This window comes from Platalea leucorodia (genome assembly GCF_965183815.1).
Source record: "Platalea leucorodia genome assembly, contig: HAP1_HAP1_SCAFFOLD_128, whole genome shotgun sequence".
Lineage (NCBI taxonomy): Eukaryota > Metazoa > Chordata > Aves > Pelecaniformes > Threskiornithidae > Platalea > Platalea leucorodia.
In genome coordinates this window covers 35,867-55,605 of record NW_028121409.1, presented here as the reverse complement: position 1 = coordinate 55,605, position 19,739 = coordinate 35,867, and the positions used below count along the sequence as shown (strand labels likewise).

Genomic DNA, 19,739 nt, shown 5'->3' with positions numbered 1-19,739 from the left:
AGCCCCTGCAACTGCAGACTGTTAGGCTATGGTCAGTCTTCTATCTCCTGAAGTTCCTGACAGGACAGTCCTTCTGCCTGTCAGGTTTGCCCAGAATGGCATCCCTAGGGCACAGGAATGGTCCTCCCAATTTAGTGCCATCCACAAACGTGGTGACAGTTGCCTCCTCCGGGTCAGGGATACAGGTGTTAAACTGCACAGGGCTCAGGAGAGTCCCCTGTGCTGCCCCACAATGCCCCAGTATGGCCCACTGGCCTCCAGGTAGGGCATGACCCCTTCTCCACTGCTCTCTCAGCCTCATCCTCCAACTGGGGTTTCACCCATCTGTTTGTTGACCCATCCAGACTGTAATGGCCCAATGTGGGTACAAGGCTATTGAGGGAGACCATGCCAAAAGTCTTGCTGGAGTGGAGGTAAAGGACATGCACTGTTCTCCCCTCGTGCATAAAAGCAGTTCCTTCATCAGGAAGGGCGTCAGGTTGGTGAGGCGTGATTTACCCTTGGCTAATCCATGCTGACTGCATTTGGACACCTTCTGCTCTTTGAGGTGCCCAGCAATGTCCCCCAAGAGCACTCACGGGAAGGCTCACTCCTACTCACTACAAGTGAGCTTGTACAGCCTGAGCTTCCCGGGGCTGCACTTTTGGCCTCTTTCAAAGATGGCTGCAACATTGGTTTGTCCTCACTCCCAAGAGACCTCTACCAATCCCGTGACCTTTCAAAAGGGATATTCCAAAAAAATATCGATCTTCCAGTGTAACTTCATTACCACTATTCTGCCTGTTATGCACTGTATTGAATTTAAATTTAAATTAAATTTATTAAAATAAATTAATATTATTTCTATTAATTTAATTTTTATCTGTCATATATTTTCACCTCTCTTGATAGAAGAACCATTTCTAACGTCATCTTTTCAGATGCAGACTGCCTAGACAAAAGCCCTTTCCCTTATTCTCCAGTCTTCTCCTCCCCTTACTCTTTCTTCATTCAGATTCCTCTCACCCATCCAGTTGCAGCTTTGACATCAGGGGCTTAAAAGTTTGCCTGTCTTGCAGCAGTCTAATTGACTCATTAGCCAACTCTTTAATTATGTTTATATCTCTCTTCTTTGGATCTCCCTACCTGAAATAGTTCTCCTAAGATTATCCCCTGTAGAAAGGCAACCTCATTAGAGGCAGCTTGGACTTAGCAGATGCTTGCAGAGTGCGTTTTCTGTATGGAACCTGACCATGCTTGACTTTTCGTTTGCTTGCAAATAGGAAAAACCCTTCTGTGCCTGTGTGCAGCCAGGTCTCTAAGGAGACCAGGGGGGAGATGGTGCAAAGGAGCTGTACCATCCGGCTGCAGAGATCAGTGGAGAAGTCTGCTGTAAGGAAAAGTCGCAGGTGGGCAAGTAGAGAAATGGTGGGGTTGGGGAGGTGAGGTGGGAGGTTGTCAGAGCTCAAGGGACAGCTTCTCCTACCAGTCCAGACCTCCGGAGGAGACACCCTGCAGCAATATCTATTGGAGAATGCTGCTGTCACCTCTCCTCTACACTGAAAAGTAATAAAATACACCCTTGAAAATAAGACCTTATGTTTTTTAGAAGCTCTTTGAAATCTTTCCCCATAACTACGCTAGGAAACAGCTCCAATTATCTGTACGACTCTTGAAGACTTGATGAAAATTACAGGAAGAGAGATGGCTCGTTAGGGCTTCCTTTGTTTCAATGAGCCCCATGGAGTATTTGTGGTGAATCCTTCAGCTTCAGGCACTGAGAGGAGATTGCACAAACCTCTCCAAGAGTCAGCATCAAAAGCAAAACCCAAAGTACCTTGAAGTATTCATAAGTCCCACTGAGGGCCATTACTGGCAAAGCCTCCCCAGGGACTCGTTAGAGCAGAGAATTGGAGGCCATGATTGCAGGCAGGCAACGGGAATGTGCAGGCAGCTCAGATGCTGAGGAAACCCTGGCTTTGTTTCATGAAGCAGAAAGGCCAAGCGCTGACCCCCAGCCCCGGGGAAGGCAGGTCCTGTCCCTCACGCATTGCTCAGGGCTCTTCCTGGGGCAGTGGGATGGGGGGGGGGGGGGGTGACGCTGAGTGCAGGACAAGGCTATGGCAGCTCCCAGCCTTACTGGGGGTGTGCAAGGAGGCAATGGGGCCCCCCACTGCCTTAGGACAACATGTCTCCTCATAGGCCTTGGTGGCAGGGACGATTGCTGTACCCAGGGGGACAAAGCCTTGGGTTCTCTTGGCGACTTCCAGCCTTGCCACCACTCTTTGCCGTCTCCACCACAGCTTGTCCTACGCTGTCCCACAGCTGCTTCTTTTGCCCTGCAGGCTGCAGACACCCATCTCGCTTCCTCACCAATGTCCAATCTCCGCCATCCCAGCTGCACTGTGTGGCACTGTTTCTCTCTCCTGCTCTTTCCTACATCCAAGGAAAGCTCCAGCATCTGGGAAATCACCCTTCTAAACAGGCATCCAAACCCATCAGCCTTCTTGGAGCCCTTCATCTGACCAGACAGAAGTAACCTCACCATGACCTTCCAAGGCTGTGAGCCTTTCTGCTTCTTGGATAGACATGACCAAGCTGCGTACCTGCTGCTGTCCCATCCTGTGCTCAGGCAGAAGAGACAGGACAGCCAAAATAGAAGCCCCTTTCCTGGAGTGAGCCTAGGTCCTTCGGCAGAGGGGGTCTCACAGCCAACGTGCCAACCAGGTGCCTTCTGCTGGCCTGTCAGAGACACTGGCAGAGGTGAGTTTAGAAGAACATATCCCAGCCATGAGTCAAGGGCTGACCTATCGGCTGTTTCAGGAAGAAGTGACCTCACAGTGCCTTTCCCAGACACATTCCTGCTGTTGGCCTCTCACCTCCAGAGGCAGAAGTGACCTCACAGCCCCCTTCACAGCCATTGGCTTCCTAATGGATTATGAGTTCCTGGGACACATTTGACCACATGATACCATATCCAGCCATCACCCTTCAGCAAGCAGATAGATGTACGTGAGCTGATAAAAGTAAGCTTGTTTCACCAAATTTATCTAATAGATTTCCTACCAACCATTTGAGCAGAGAAACGTTCCTCAGAGGAAAGTTGTATTTATATTGATGCATTTTATGCCTCTACTCTTGCCTCTCTGTTTCTCCTTCTTCCTCTGTCTCTTCTGTCTTCAAAAAGCTCTCCAAGGAAAACATTCATTGAATTCTAGAATAACTCAGCTTGGAAGAGACCTCTGAACATCACCTCGTCCGCCTATCCTGCTCAAGGTAGGGTGAATAAGATGAGGTTGCGGAATGGGCCTGCCCAGTTTGGCATCATCCACAAAGGAGCTGAAAAGGCACTCCGGCACATTATCCAGGGAGTTAATGAAGACACTCCGGAGTGTTGGCCCCAGTGCTTGCACTGAGGGGTGCCACTAGGAATGGCCACCAGGGGGACTCTACCACTGCTGACATTTGGGCTGGATCCACTAGCCACCTTCCCACCCACTACATCACCCACTTCTTCAGTCCAGGTATCACCAATCTGGCTATAAAGAGACTATAGGAAACCATGTCAAAACTCTTCCTTAGGCCCGTGTACAAAACATCCCCTTCTTTCACCTACCCATACAGGTTCAGCAATGCCTTTCTTCTCCTACAAGTACCTGGAAATGGCTGCAGCAGTATTTGGCCCATTGCCTTCCCGGGGACTGAGGCAACATTGGCCAGCCTGTAATTCTCCCAGTCCTCCTTCTTGCACTTCTTGAAGAAAGATTCGATGTCTGCCTTTTCCAAGGACCCCAGAACCTCTCTGATGGCTCTGACACATTTGAGGGCACAATCCAGGAGCATTTGCAATGATCCTTTGCAAGGCGGGTGAGATGAATCTCGCTGGGCCAGTGGGTTTTGTTCCTGGAGTCACACACAGAAAGGGCAGGGTTCTGTCAGGTGTCTACATCTGAGCTGGCCTCGTGGACTCCTTATGCACCTAGGGGTGTTCAGAGACAGAGTCTTTCCCTCTTTCTTACACATATAGGCAGGGCACTGCAGCAGGCACAATGGCTCTCTGGTTTCCTGTTGCCACTGCCAGAGGCTGGGAGGCATCTCAGCTCTGTGGTGTATCGCCCAGTTCTGCATTCATCTGAGACGCACCTCAGCATGAGGAATGGACACAGGGACCGCAGTTCAAGGAAGCACATCCCACGGCTGACTTCAGGCGGTTTCCCATGGGATGTTGCTCCAAATGTGAAGTGACCTTGAGGCAGTGTCTGTCCCACAGGCCTCCTTGGAACCCCAATGAATAGCTGATGGCATTTCTGCCCACTCAGGTTCATCTCACCTCACGTACGTGATGTGCATGCTTACATCTCCTCTGCACAACAGAAACATGGACTTCTGACTTACTCCTTTGGTGTCCTTCCATGGAGGGACAAAGAACCTCTCCGAGCTGGAGTGAGAGGCCAGTGCTGGGAATGATGGTTGCAAGGGGCTGGTCTGTGGCCATTGCCCTTGGGCACCTTGCCCAGGGTGTCACGCAAACACGGGCACAGACCAACCCGGCTCTGCTGGTCCTTCCAGTCTCTCGCAGGAGGCCTGGCTGTGCGAGGGACACTGCTGTGTGCCCCAGCCCTGCACACTCACACACCTTAGATGTTCACTGGTGTTTTCCTCACCAGGGCACTATCTTGAGCTTGTTCTTGACAGCAACTTTGGAAGGAGACCTAAGCCTTCAGGCACTGCCTGAGGAGGTCACCCTTCTTTATGGAAGCGCTGTTATGGAGGCCAGCTCTGTCACAGAAGTGCCTAGTGTGACCAGGCTGCCAGAGCACTCAGGGCTGACACCAACACAAGGGATCAGAAAGAGAGTGTGGAAGTGGAGAGAGAACAGCTCTTGAAGACCAAGCGCTGGTGCTCCCTGGCAGTGCTGCCATGCCAGGACGCTTTTCCCCTCCACCCATGCACACAGAAACTGTCCCTGCAGCTCCAAAAAAGGCCTTGGAGGAAAGATGTCAGGAAAAAAATAGTTCCTGCAGGGTCCTTTATTTTGTTTACAAACACAGGGAGCATGGCTCCTCATTTACACAGCCACTTGGTCAGAAAAGAAAAGCAGACAGTGAATTAGAAAGGAGATGACAACATTATCACAATTGAGAAACCACCAACAACAACAAAAAATACAGAAGACAGGTTGGTCCTGCAATGAGTTACATTATAACTACCACGCAGAAGATGATGGGCAGTTTATTGCTTCAAAAAAACATACAGTCATCATTTTCCACACTGCATGCTTGAGCTGCTGGTTCCTCATGGTGTAGATGAGGGGGTTCAATGCTGAAAGAACCACTGAGTACAGCACTGCCACCACCAGATCCAGGGATGGGGAGGAGATGGAGGGGAGCTTCAGGTAGGCAAACATGGCAGTGCTGATAAAAAGGAAGACCACAGCCAGGTGAGGGAGGCACGTGGAAAAGGCTTTGTGGCGTCCCTGCTCAGAGGGGATCCTCAGCACGGCCCTGAAGATCTGCACATAGGACAGCACAATGAAAATAAAACACCGAATGACCACAAAGACACTAACCACAAGAAGCCCAGCCTCCCTGAGGTAGGCATCTGAGCAGGAGAGGTTGAGGATGTGAGGGATTTCACAGAAGAACTGGTCCACAGCATTGCCTTGGCAGAGGGGGAGTGAAAATGTATTGGCCATGTGCAGTCCAGCATAGAAGAAACAACTGCCCCAGGCAGCTGCTGCCATGTGGAAACAAGCTCTGCTGCTCAAGAGGGTCCCTTAGTGCAGGGGTTTGCAGATGGCCATGTAGCGGTCATAGGCCATGATGGTGAGAAGGCAATACTCTGCTGACATCAAAAAGACAAACAGAAAGAGCTGGGCAGTACATCCTGTGTAGGAGATGTCCCTGGTGTCCCAGAGGGAATTGGCCATGGCTTTGGGAACAGTGGTGGAGATGGAGCCCAGGTTGAGGAGGGATAGGTTGAGGAGGAAGAAGTACATGGGGGTGTGGAGGTGGTGGTTGCAGGCTACAGTAGTGATGATGATGCCATTGCCCAGGAGGGCAGCCAGGTAGGTGCCCAGGAAGAGCCAGAAGTGCAAGAGCTGCAGCTCCCGCCTGTCTGCAAATGCCAGGAGAAGGAACTGGGTGATGGAGCTGCTGTTGGACATCTGCTGTTTCTGGGCATGGGGCACCATCATAAGAGAAAAAGAGAGTGAGAAGTTAGGGGAGATGTCTCTGAGCGAAATCAAAGCCATTTCCAATAGATCCTGCCCCTGCCACACACAGACACCCATTTGTTTTTCTAGGAGAGCTTCCTTCAGCTCTGTGGCTGCAGCTCAGCCTGGTGCTATCTGAGTGTGCAATTCAGAGCAGAGCCTCTGCCCATGGGCTCTTGATAAGCCAGCCCTACTCTGCAGAAGTGGGGAGGGGCAGGGACCAGTCCTGATGTTCAACTTTGTCAGGTGAAAACAACGCAGAAGGGCCCGTCAGCATCCGCACTCCCAGTGCTAAGGAACGGGGACGGCAACGGCAGTTTCAGAGATCTAGGTTTTTGTACAATTCTCCCCATCTCCCCTGGTGAGTATTCTCGGATGTCAGAATTTCTGTTGCCCTTACGGAGAAGAGAGCAAGTCCTGCAAGGCAAGAGGAGTGCCTGTGGTTTAGTGCAGACTGAGGGGAGCTGGTCTTTCCCACCGTCTTGCTCCCAGATGTCTTGGGCTTGCACCTTTCTAGAGATGGAGGGTGATCACAGTCCCATGGTACCCTGAAAAACCACCCAGTACTGCTGAGAGCAGAGGAATCCACCACTGACCACTATGTCTCAGGCCTTCTTGAGGTCTCAGCACCCCACTTCTAGCCAAGGACACACAGGGCTCATTTCACCAGCCCAACAGCATTTTCTCTGTCGTAGAATATCTGTGCTTATACATGGGGCTTTCAAATAACACAAAGGTTCAATAGGACAGGTTTTCATCCTGGAGGGAAGCTCACAGCTTGGAAGGAAACCTCAAGCAGACAGCCAAGTGTCCTAATGATGGCATTTGAGTGAGGGAGATTTAGCTCATTCCCTAGATGCACTGACTGCGCATTGCCCACAGCCCCACAGGTGAGAGGAAAGCTGGGACACTTGTTCCCATGGACACACCTGCATGAAAGAGCCCACAAAATCAGTGTGTGACTCTGCAGCTGAAACTCCGATCCCCAGAGAGCCTGGCAGCAAGAATAAGATAACAGTAGCAATAACACAGACCAGTGGAGAAAGAAGGGAAAATCCAGTGAGGGTGTGGCTGAGAGAGGCCAGGGCAGAGGCATTGGGGCACTCAGACAGCGTTCCCCTTCCCCAGCTGTGCACGCCACCTCCCAGACACCACCATTGCCGGGCAGCTGCTCTCAGCCCCTGTGTTCTGCAGACGGAACTGGGCCCGTGGCTGGAGAGCTGCACCACGGCTCTGCTGGAGCTCTGGCTGCAAAGGAGGTTCAGGTGCTGCCTGAGCAGCCCTGACCCATGCAGCACCCTCTCAACAGCAGAAGGACGCTGCCTTGCTGGGGGTCACTCTCTCCACCCACAGCTTCTCCCTGCAGAACCATGACGAGCTCCCCGGGCAGGCTGAGTGCTGACCCTGGCAGGCGGCAGATTCCCTGCCCCAGCACACAGCCCCCTGGGGTGCAGGGACCCTGCTCTGAAGGACGGCCCTGGGCACCGCTGGCTGCACACCCACCTTCACACCCTGCAGCCATCCCTGGGAGAAGGCAGCCATCATGCTCTGTCCCTCTGATGGTGCAGCAGGGAGTCCCTGCTCTGGAGCATGTCCTCCTCCTCTATACTAGAGAAACTGTGAAAGTCCTCCTGAAAGATCCCATAGGCTGTGGGATGTGCTACCTTTTGGATTTTCCTCCATGAGCAAAAGCTACATTGTCCTGCAGCCAGAGACTTACCGTGTAGAGGGCTGTGAAGATTTCTCCTCCTGTGAGCTCTCAGATCAAAGCCTTCCCACTCCTGATTGCCTTTAACCTCTCTCTGCCTGGCTTCTCTCCCCTCGCTGCCTGCAGGCAGTGCCCTCAGCCCTGCTGCGCTTTGCAGAGGAGCTGCTCCTGGGCAGAGCTGTCTCTCTGCAGCGCTGCCCACTTTCCATGAGCTGCCTCCATCCCAGGAGCCCAGCCCAGCTCAGCAGCAGAGGCCCAGCCCAAGGCACCACTTTCTCTGCCCCTCTGGGCTCCCTCCAGGTGTCCCTGGGGCTCCAGGGGAACCTGCTGTGAAACAGGATGAAGTCATCTCTGATGTTCCCTCCCTCAGCTGGGGAGAGACACTTACTTCTCCTCTCAGGAAAAGACTTGGGCATGAGAATCCTCTTTGCCTCAGTCTTCCCCAGCAAGGTCTCCCAGGCCTCTGTGACTCAGGGCAGGACTCTGGAGGAGATCAACCAGGAGTCGATGGGAAATCAAGTCAGGGAGTACTTGAGCAAATGCTTCCCAGTCTATGGGACAGGAGGGGCAGCATCGCAGGGAGCTGAGTGAGCAGGCCAATGGCACAGCGAGGCCACTCTCCAGCATCTTTCAGAGGTCAGGGAGTCTGTGGGAACTCCCCGACAATGGGGAAAATGCAAACGTTACAGGCACCTTTCAAAAATGCCCAAATGATGCACAGAGGAATGAAAGGCTGTGCCCCAGCTCGTGTTCACTTGGATCCCATTTCTGGGTGTCTGAAAGAGAAGGGGACTGGATCTACCCAGGGGAGTTTGTCTCTCCCCATCCTCTTTTCTTTCTGTGATGAAAGGACAGGATGGCTGGACCCAGGGTGAGCAGTGGTTGTCTTTTGACCTGGAAGTCAGTGGGGTTTTACACATCACCTCACACCCCGCCTTCCCTCCCCCCCCCCCCCCCCCCCAATATCCTCATGCCCAAGTTAGAATATTCTGGTCTGTATGAGTGGATGAGTTGATAGGTAAATAACCAGACGGATGGTCAGGCTCAGAGGGACGTGGTCAATGCGTGGTACTCTGCCTGGAGGCATCTAGCTAGCAGGGTCCTGCAGGGGTCTGTCCTTCCACTGGCTGTGTTTAACGTGTTTTTAATGACTCAGTGGACATGAGAGAGTGCTTTTTCATAACATTTGTAGAAGACAACACATTGAGGAGAGCAGACACTACGCTGGAGGGCAGGGTGGTCATCACAAAGCACAAAGACAAGCTGGAGTAATAGGCTAATAGGAACCCCAGGATAGCCATTAAGTTGTGCCCTTGAGGTTGACTAAGCCCATGACACAACATAGGCCAGGGACTGCCCAGGTGGGCAGCAGCTTTGTGGGAAAGGCTTTGGTGGTCCTTGGGTTCCATTAGGCAAAAGAGGAGCAATCAGGAAAGAAGGCCAACAGCATCCTGGGCTGTATGAGCCAGAGCACAGCCAGTCTGCTCAGCACTTTTGACACCATATCTGGAATATTTTCCTAGGTTTTGACATGCCACAATGCCAGAGAGACCTCGACATAGCGGAGCCAGGTCAGTGGAGGGTCACCAAGGTCAGCAGGGTAGAAGAACTTGTACTGTGAGAAGAGGCTTAGAAGGCTGGGCTTGTTCAGACAGGAGTAGAGAGGATCTTGTGGGAAACATGCAGCAGCATCGTACAGTTCCCAGGAAGATGGAGTCAGGCTCATGTCCATGACACAAGGACAAGAGGCAATGGGCTGAAACAAGAGGCTAGATAGAGGGAGAAACGTTCTCAGCAGAAGGACAGTCAAGTGCTGGAAGCTGTTTCCCAGGGAGCGTGCACTGGGATCCTTGAATGTGATCAAGATGTGTTTGGATAAAGGCCTGAGTACTCTGTCTGAGCCTGCTTTGAGCAGGAGGTTGGTCCAGACACCTCCCGAGGTCCCTTCCAGCCTGAATGATGCTGTCCTTCCTTCCCCTTCATGTTTTCCAATTACAGAGAGCTCTCAGGTTCTCCCTGACCCCAGAAGTCATGCACATTAGGTTGAGGGCTGCTTTACAGGTGTCCCCAAACAGCCCCATCAGTATTTGTCATGTAGGCATGAAAGCCTATCCTCAAGTACACATCCAAAGCAATTCGGATGAAAGGTGGTCTTGCAAAAGTCACCCTTTGTGTCCCCAGGTGGCATGGACGCTGCTGGTTTCCCTCTCCAGAGAGCGGCAGAGGCTGGATCCCCTTCTCAGGAGAGACTCCTTGCCAGGAAGCCACAGCCATGGGGGTAGCTCACCTGGTTCTTACTGGCACTTCACTCAGCATCCATTTTGATAGAGTTGGTGCTTTTCTGTGACTTTCTGCACAGACGATTATAAAAAGGCAATAGATACCTATGAGTTGGTGAAAAAGGCCCTGTCATGGTCCAGAAAGCTCACCACGAGCTCTGGAGGCAGCGAGGAAGATTATAAAAAGCACCAGGAAGATCCAAAATGCTCAAGGTCTCTTCTGAAGAGTGAGTGACGCTGAGCAGCAGTAACTGGCCATGTGTAGGTCTGGGAGAGAGCTCAGGGGATGTCAGTGAGAAAGTGGGGATGATACAGACATTTCCATCGCATGTGCATGGCTCAGCCTGACAGACGGGGAACGCCCACTGCTTGGGGTGTCTGTGCTCAGTCATGCCCCATGAGCTGACCCCTCTCCTCCCCTCCTTCACTCCTCACACTTGGGTGGGTGTCAGGAACCCTCCCTGAGCCTGAAGGATGCACAGCCCTCCTGGGGTGAGGTCCCACCACTGCGGGGGAAGAGGAAAGGTTGGTGAGACACATGGGCATGCAGGGAGGCAGCAGTGCAGGTGCAGCCGTGAGTGCATTGAAGGCAGGAAGAAGACTTGACATGTCAGGGGCTGTCATGCTGAAGTGAAATAGGTTGAGTCTTGATTTGGAGGCAGCAGCAGAAGGACGATGGGCAGCTGAGTGCTGGGATGGGGAGCTAAACAGAGGATTCTAGCATGTCTGGGGCTTGGAACTCTTGGGTGATAAAGGAGCATTAGCAAGGCTTTGGAAGAAACGGGATGGGTTGTGGGGAACTCAGAGGCATGGGCAAATGCTCAGGAACACAGAGCTTGGTGCTGGAAGCAAGGAAGCAGGCACAGGTCAGTGTAGCTGTGGTGGGCATGGCCAAGGGCCTTGGTGGGGCTTTGACACCCCAACAGAACTGGGGCCCTTGTCCACTCAGCTATGGCTTCTGTCTCTTCCACTGAGACCCATGAGAGGACATGAGGTCCTTACAGCTCCAGCGCCTTGTTGCCTCCTCCTCACCCACCCTCCATAGAGCCTGGCAGGTGTCCTACCACTGACGTGCGCATGGCATCACACACTCCCACATCACAATGGCCCCAGAAAGAGCCCAGAGCATCACAAGAGGGAAAGGATCCCCCTCTGCAGGGGATGGGGGTCAGGGCTTGGCCATCCTGCTTGGTGAAGCACATCAAGGGCTTTCACAGTCTGAAAACATTTCACATTGAAATGTCCTCCTGTGCCAAGTGCCTCCGACTCCCTGCTTCACCAGCCCCCAGGGACAGGAACCTTGTCTGCTCATTCCCTGCATGGTCTCTTCAGTGATGGCCTTCAGCAGGGCCTGCTAACACTCTCCCAAACCTTCAGCTGTGCTGCTTTTACTTCTCTGGAGGCTTGCTCAGTCTTTCAGGAGCTGCAGTTCAGGAACTCGGCACCAGAGGGCTCATTGCCACACAAAGCACCACAAGGAGCCAATTCTGGACAGAATTTTCCTTTAGGCTTCAGTTCTTACCTGGCTTCCTAGAGAGATTTCAGGAGTGTAGGCAAAGTGAGAAGATATCAAAGCAAAGAGGCAACGTGAATCAAATGCTTGATTTTGAAAAGCCCGTTCTGCATTAATCCTAACATATTTGGGTTACAGGAATGTAATCAAGTAGAGCCTGCACCATTGAGACCCATGGGGATGGACTGCCACAGCCAGCCCCAGCAGGGGGAATCCCCATCTGCTAGGCTGAGGCATACATTCAAGATGCAAACCTCTGCAGTGCCCACTTGTTCCCGGCCTCCAGGCAGAGTGTGACTCAATCTGCATGGCCCTCTAAGCCTCTGTCAGCTCATTTTGCTTTTGCTACCCATCCCTGCAACTCTCAAGCCTTTAGGAGATTTGGTTTTGGCATTGGCATCCTCCTTACATACAAAGGTAAGGCTTCTAAATAGCAAATCTATGAAGCCAGATGGTTTTTGTGAACTCACATGCATTGGGACATCTCCAGAAAACCACCGCTTTGTCATTCAAGAAACAGAATCTGCCACCAACCTGCCTCCTGCCCCTGCCACAACCCCTCAAGTTCAGAGAATCAGCCACCAGGGAAGCCATCCGAACTCCGCACATCACCCCCAGAGCATGAGGTGTCTTTCAGCCATACCCAATGTTTCTTTTGGCTCTTTCCAGCAAGCTCTTGATTCAGAACATTGGCTTTCCTCATTGCTCTCCAATACTGTTTAATTTTCTTCATTTACAGCACCAGCCATCCATCCAGATGACTCATTAGGTGGCCTTACTCATCCTGTGTCATGTGGATCTATGACATCCATAGCAGCATGGAGGTGCCTCAGTCTCCTTATGATAATTTGAAGGTTTGCACTGCTTGGTTAATAATCTTCATGAATAAAATTCACCTCTTCTCCACAGATGTCTGTAGGACAGCTGTTTATGATGGATGATGCTTTTCTAGACTCTCTATTCCTTAAAAAGAGAGGCACACGGTATCAGAACACTTTCAAAAATTCGTGCTTGGTAGCCAAACTAACCTGGATTAAACCTTTGATAGTAGGACAAAATTCAGCTGTGTGCGGACTGCAAAAGCAGTGATGAACCCTCTCCTTTCTTCCTTTCTCCCCATCACTTGCTCAGGTCTTGGGAGGAGAAGAAATGAATAAAGGTGACATTCCTGGCTGCCAATGATTGAATTCTGCTCCCATGAGTGCCTGATGTTGAGACCCTCAGCTTCAGCTGAATCTCTTCTCTTTGGGAACACTGCAAGGCAGTGGCTCAGACGTCATGGTATGTGTGCAGATGCCCGACACTCTGACAAGATAACACCGTGAGCAATTGCAGGACACTACAGGTAATGTAAGGGGTGACCTGTTTCATGGATTTGCTGCCCAAGGTAGAAAGTGGCACAGCAACCATCTCAGAGACACCACAGGAGGATGTAAAAGAAGACAAGCATGGCCAATGTGGAAAGGATTAACAAGTGTGGTGGCTTGACCCCAGCCAGTAACTAATCAGCCACCCAGTCACTCGCTCACTCCCCCAACAGCAGCCTGGGGAAGAGAATTGGAAAGGTAAAAGTGAGAACAACTCATGGGTTGGAATTAAGAATGGTTCATAAGTGAAGCAAAGCTGCATTCACAAGCAATGCAAAGACGGAATTCATTCCCTCCATGCCATTGGCAGGGAAATGTTCAGCCATTTCCAGGAAAGCTTCCAGGCCTTCATCACGTCTAACAGTGACTTGGAAAGACAAATGTCATAACCACAAATGTTCCCCCTTCATGTTCCTTTCCCTGGGCTTTTATTGCTGAACGTGATACCCTCTGGAATGGAATATCCCTTTGGTCATTTGAGGTCAGCTGTCCTGGCTGCGTCCCCTCCCAACTTCTTGTCCAGCCCACTCATTGGAAGGGCAGCGTGAGAAACAGCAAGAGAAGGCCTTTATGTTGTTTAAGAACTGTTCAGCAATAGCTAAAAGAGTTTTGGTCACAAATCCGAAACATGGAACCCTCCGGGCTGCTATGAAGACAATGAACTCCATCCCAGCCAGCCAGGGCAGGCTGGCCTTTTTGGAAGGTGTGAGAATGAGAACAGTGAAGAATTTGAGAGGAGGGAAAAAGGGAAGCAGTAACTTAAAGATGAGGCCAGGGCTGTCATCGGGAGTGTTTGGGGTGGCTGTGCTGCTGCCTTGTACCTGATGTGAATTATTTCCACAGTGAGAGGGAACCTGAGGGCTTTCCCTCATGTTGAGGACACGGAGAGGTGAGGAATGAGAGTGTCATTCAGGCTGGAAGGGACCTTGCTAGATATCTGTAGAAAACGTCCTCCTCAAAGCAGGGTCACACCAGGTTGCTCATGGTTTTATCCAGATGGGTCTGAGAAACTTCCAGGGATGGAGGCAGTGCACACTCTCTGGGAAGTGGCTTCCCATGTCTGGCTGTCCTCACCTTGCAAAACCTTCTCCCTATATTGAGCCTGACCCTCTCATGTTCCAGCTCATTGTCTCCTGTGCTCCTGCCTTGCACCACGGTGTCTTCTTGGGAACCTCACCGTAGGCAATGCAAATGTCTTCCATCCTCCCCACAAAGCCCTCCATTCTCCAGGGTGAACAAGCCCAGCTCCCTCAGCCTCTCCTAACAGGACCAGTGCTCCAGCCTTGACCATCTCTGTGGTCCTCCACTGAAATTTTGTGGCCCTCCAGCTTGCCAACGTCTCTCTGGCATTGCAGGGAGACAAAACCTGGGCAAGTATCCTGGATGTGGTTCCAGAAGTGCTGAGCAGAGGGAGAGAATCACTTGCCCTGGCTGTGCTCCTGCTCACACAGCCCAGGCTGTTGTTGGCCATCTTTGCTGATGGCTCATCTTTTGCTTAATGGAACCCAAAGACCACCAGACCCATTCCTGTGGAGCTGCTACCCGCCTAGCCAGTCCCTGTCCTAGGACATTTCACAGCTAGCATCCATTTCAGGAGCAGGACTTTGGTGGAATCTTTACTGGATATCATGAGGTATATATATCCTTTGGGATGGCAGCCCTGCCCTCCAGCCCTGCCCTGCTCTCCTCACTGGGATGTCTTCCACAAATGTTATCAAAATGTACTCTCTCCTATCCTCCAGGTCACTCAAAAGGTGTGAAACAGGGCAGGTTGCAAGCTAGACCCCTGCAGGACCCTACTAGCTAGATGGCTCCAGGCAGAGCACCACGCATGTACCACACTCCTCCAAGCCCAACTACTCTCCAGCTGGGTTTTCACTCAACGACTTATCCACCCAGGCAGCCCGTACTGTCCTAACATGGACACAAGAAATTTCTGGAGGGATGATGCTGAAAGCCTTGATGACTTCCAGGTAAAAGACCATCTCTGCTCTCCCTGCATCCAGCAATCCTGTCCTTTCATCACAGAAAGCAAAGAAGATGGCGAGGAATAACCTACCCTGGGTAAATCCAGTCCCCTTCTCTTTCAGACACCCAGAAATGGGATCCAAGTGAACACAATCTGGGGCACCGCACCTTGGCAGTTTATTCCATCAGTATCACAGCTCTGTCTCTAACATTAACGGCTCCCACTCATCCTGTCTGTGCCCCTGGTTGACGGCACGGGCACGCATTTGGACTGAAGCAACACTACTGTGGAACGAGGCCAGCTCATATTTGCCATAAGAAACCCTGGTACCAAGTGTCCAAGACCCTGTGTGTGCAAAAGCAGAGATATGGCGTGGGCAAAAGAGAGCTGCATGTCTTTCTAGCCCCAGGTCTAAGGACCCAGGATGAAATGCCTCAATTCACTGAACAGAACACATCCTCCCAGCTTGGAGAAATTAGATCCTTCCCTGTCACCTTCCTGGGTGTCCTGTCTAAGGATGGGACAAAAAAAGTAATTCTCATGCCCAATTACTTTTCTAATAGGAGTAATGACACTGCAGGGGAGAAGTTGAGGGAGGGAACATGAGTGATGCCTTCAGCCTGTTTCACAGCAGGTTCCCCTGCAGCCCCAGGGACACCTGGAGGGAGCCCAGAGGGGCAGAGAAAGTGGTGCCTTGGGCTGGGCCTCTGCTGCTGAGCTGGGCTGGGCTCCTGGGATGGAGGCAGCTCATGGAAAGTGGGCAGCACTGCAGAGAGACAGCTCTGCCCAGGAGCAGCTCCTCTGCAAAGCGCAGCAGGGCTGAGGGCACTGCCTGCAGGCAGCGAGGGGAGAGAAGCCAGGCAGAGAGAGGTTAAAGGCAGCCTGGAGTGGGAAGGCTTTGATCTGAGAGCTCTCTGGGGGAGAGACCTTCACAGCCCTCTACATGGTAAGTCTCTGGCTGCAGGACAATGTAGCTGGTGTTCCTGGAGGAATCTCCAGAAGCTGGCACATCCCACAGCCTATGGCATCTTTCAGGAGGACTTTCACAGTTTCTCTAGTATAGAGGAGGAGGACATGCTCCAGAGCAGGGACTCCCTGCTGCACCATCAGAGGCACAGGGCATGACAGCTGCCTTCTCCCAAGGGATGGCTGCAGGGGTGTGAAGGTGGGTGTGCAGCCAGGGGTGCCCAGGGCTGTCCTTCAGAGCAGGGTCCCTGCACCCCAGGGGGCTGTGTGCTGGGGCAGGGAATCTGCTGCCTGCCAGGGTCAGCACTCAGCCCTCCCAGGGAGCTCCGCACAGCTCTATGAGAAGAAGCTGTGGGTGGAAGGAGGGACCGCTGGCAGGGCAGGGCAGGGCAGGGTCCTTATGATGTTGAGAGGTTGCTGCATGGGACAGTGCAGCTCACAGATTGAGCTCGTGCTCAAGTAATTCCTGAGGGAACTTTTCATGAGTCCATTCAGGGCAGGGCTTTCCTGCTTCAGTCTGTGCTTTCCTCGATTTGTGCTTCCACTTTTCTCTGGCTCGGCTTGATGGGAATGGAAACACAGTTGTGTGCATTAGAGAAAGGGCTGAGACTCCTAAGCTGAGGTTTACTAGGAACTTCAGCAAGTGCCTTCACCCCCACCAGCCCACAGATAACACCAGCATCACCTTTCCAGGTTCATCAGGGTTTGCGTGACCTGTTCTTTAACACCTGCACACACAGAGCCGTGCAGTGCAGCGCTGCGCACACAGGGACAGGGCTGGGGTCTGTGAGCACTGGCAGGGAAGAGACGCGGGGCCAGAGAAACAGCTCCCGGCTGGGACAGCTCCAGGCAGTAGAGACAAGGGCAGGGAGGGAGGGAAATGCTAAGGGAAACCCTGTTGCAGGGGAGATATGGGCACCTCCCGGCCACCCCTGCAGCGCCGATGCCTTCCCTGAGCAACACCCCTCTTGTCTCCTCTCCCGCCTAGCAAAGCCCCCAGCCAGCGTGTGGGGTCTAGGGTGTTGGTCACCTCCTCGTCCATCTGCCAGCAGGAGAGACAAAGTGCATCTCTCCTGCCATGTGCCCCTTTCCCCCTGACCAGGGGCTGAGGGTGACTACCCTGCAGTGTCACCGTCCGGGAGGTGGTGCGCAGCGCTGGGTAAGCAAAAGGCTTTCCTGAGTGCCCCCTGTCTCTCTCCTTGCCTCCCTCAGCTGCTCTTGGTGTTGATGTCAGGCTCTCTGGGAATGGGAGATTCAGCTGCAGAGTCAGGTACTGATCTTGTGGGTCCTCCCATTTGGGTGTGTTTATGGCAATGAGGTGTCCCAGCTTTCCTCTAACCTGTGACGCTCTGGGCAATGCAGTCTGCGAGGCTTGGGAATGAGCTCACCCTCCCTTAACCGGATGCCATCATTAGCACAGCTGGCTACCTCCTTGGGGTCTCCTTCCAAGTAGTGAGCTGCCTTCCAGGATGCAAACCTGCCCTATAGCACCTTTATGCTAACTGAAGGCCCCATGGAGAAGTGCAGAGGTGCTACAACAGAGAAAATACTGTTGGGTTTCTGAAAAGAGCCATGTGTGTCCTGGGCTAAATGTGGGGTGTTGAGACCTTGAGAAAGTGTGAGACATTTAGTGGTCTGCAGTGGATCCCTCTGCTCTCAGCAGTGCCTGGTGGCTTTTCAGGATAATGTGGGAGTGTAATCGCCCTCCAGCCCAGAAAGATGCAAGCCCAGGGCAGCTGGGAACAAGATGGAGAAAAAGACCGGCTCTCCTCACTCTGCACTAAGCCACAGGCACTCCTCTTGCCTTTCAGGACTCCCTCTCTTCTCCCTGAGTACAGCAGAAATGCTGAGGCTTTCTGACATCCAAACACACTCCCCATTGGAGATGGAGGGAAGCTGTAAAACTAACCTCTCCAACTGCCTTCTGCCATCCCCGTGCCTTAGCACTGGGAGCGCAGATGCTGACAGGCCCTTCTGTGCTGGGAACAGTTTCATCTGACAAAGTCAAACACCAGCACTGGACCCTGCACCCACCGTTCTCATGAACTGTTTCCTGCAGAGCAGGGCTGACTCCTCGGCAGCCAGCGGGAAGAGCCCCTGCTCCTCATGGCACACTCAGCCAGCACCAACCTGAGCTCCAGGCACAGAGCTGAAGGAAGGTCTCCTAGAAAAGGAAAAGGGTGGGTGCATGTAGCAGGGAGAGAGTCCAGGGAAAATGGCTTTGATTTTGCACAGAGAAGGCTCCCCTAACTTCCCATTCCATTTTCCTCCTAAGACAGTATCCAATGCACAGAGGAAGGATATGTCCAACATCAGCTCCATCACTGAGTTCCTCCTCCTGGCATTCGCAGGCACACGGGAGCACTTCTGGCTCTTCCTGGGCATCTACCTGCTTGCACTCCTGGGCAACGGCCTCATCATCACAGTCGTAGCCTGCGACCAGCACCTCCACACCCCCATGTACTTCTTCCTTCTCAACCTCTCTGTTCTTGATCTGGGCTCCATCTCCACCACTCTCCCCAAAGCCATGGCCAATTCCCTCTTGGACAACAGAGACATCTGCTTCTTTGGTTGTGCTGCTCAAGTCTTTGTGTTCGTATTTTTCATATCAGCCGAGTATTTTCTTCTCACCATCATGGCTTACGACCGCTACATTGCCATCTGCAAACCCCTGCATTACGGGACCCTCCTGGGCAGCAGAGCTTGTGTCCACATGGCAGCAGCTGCCTGGGGCACTGGGTTTCTCAATGCTGTTCTGCAGACAGCCAATACATTTTCACTACCCTTCTGCCAAGGCAATGCTGTGGAGCAGTTCTTCTGTGAAATCCCCCACATCCTCAACCTCTCCTGCTCGCACTCTTACCTCGTGGAGGTAGGGCTTCTTGCAGTTAGTGTCTCTGTGGCCTTTGTTTGTTTTGTTTTCATTGTGCTGTCCTATGTGCAGATCTTGAGGGCCGTGCTGAGGATCCCCTCTGAGCAGGGACGCCACAAAGCTCCATGTGCCTCCCTCACCTGGCTGTAGTCTCCCTCTTCCTCAGCACTGGCACGTTTGCCTACCTGAAGCCCCCCTCCATCTCCTCCCCATCCTTGGATCTAGTGGTGGCAGTGCTGTACTCGGTGGTGCCTCCAGCAGTGAACCCCCTCATCTACAGCATGAGGAACCAGGAGCTCAAGGATGCCCTATGGAAATTGATCCGATGGACGGCGTTTCACTGACAATAACCTGCCTCTCTTCGTCTGCACATTTCCCAGGGTTTGTCTCAGTCCACAAGTCTGCTTTTTCTCTTGTGATAATTCTACTTAGAGATAATTTGCTGGGTTCATACTCCTGTGGACGTTTGATCCTGTTGTGTCTGACCCTTGCACAACATGGTGTCACATGTGGCCTGTCAAATTGCAGCTCTTCAATAAATGGGGATCTCCTGAGTACAGTTCCTCGGTTCTTCTTCCAAAGTTGCTTCTTTGAAAATGCCCAAGGACTTGGTCTTTTAAAATTTCTCTTCTCCTTTTGTTCTCAGTGGTTTTGCGTTTAATCTCAAGGTAACACTGGGTTCCACTGGATTAAAAGTTCTGCTTTTAAAGGCTCTCTTCTTGAGCAGTGGAGATGGTCCATCATCTCCCCATTATTTCCTCAGTTTCCTTCCTGTTTGACAAGACTGATGGCAGGTACTAGACTCTCTGGAAATGTATTTGGAGGGGTGAGGAGACGATGGGGACTCATGATGTGCCCTGGGGTTGGAATGA

At 52.3% G+C, this 19,739-nt stretch overlaps 1 pseudogene across 1 annotated transcript; it reads left to right on the top strand.

Annotated features, from left to right (window-relative positions):
* The first annotated feature begins 18,297 nt into the window (after positions 1-18,297).
* On the top strand, positions 18,298-19,211 carry LOC309603570 (olfactory receptor 14A16-like; annotated as a pseudogene). Its single transcript has one exon. The product of its transcript is annotated as an olfactory receptor 14A16-like (transcript).
* The last annotated feature ends 528 nt before the right edge of the window (positions 19,212-19,739 follow it).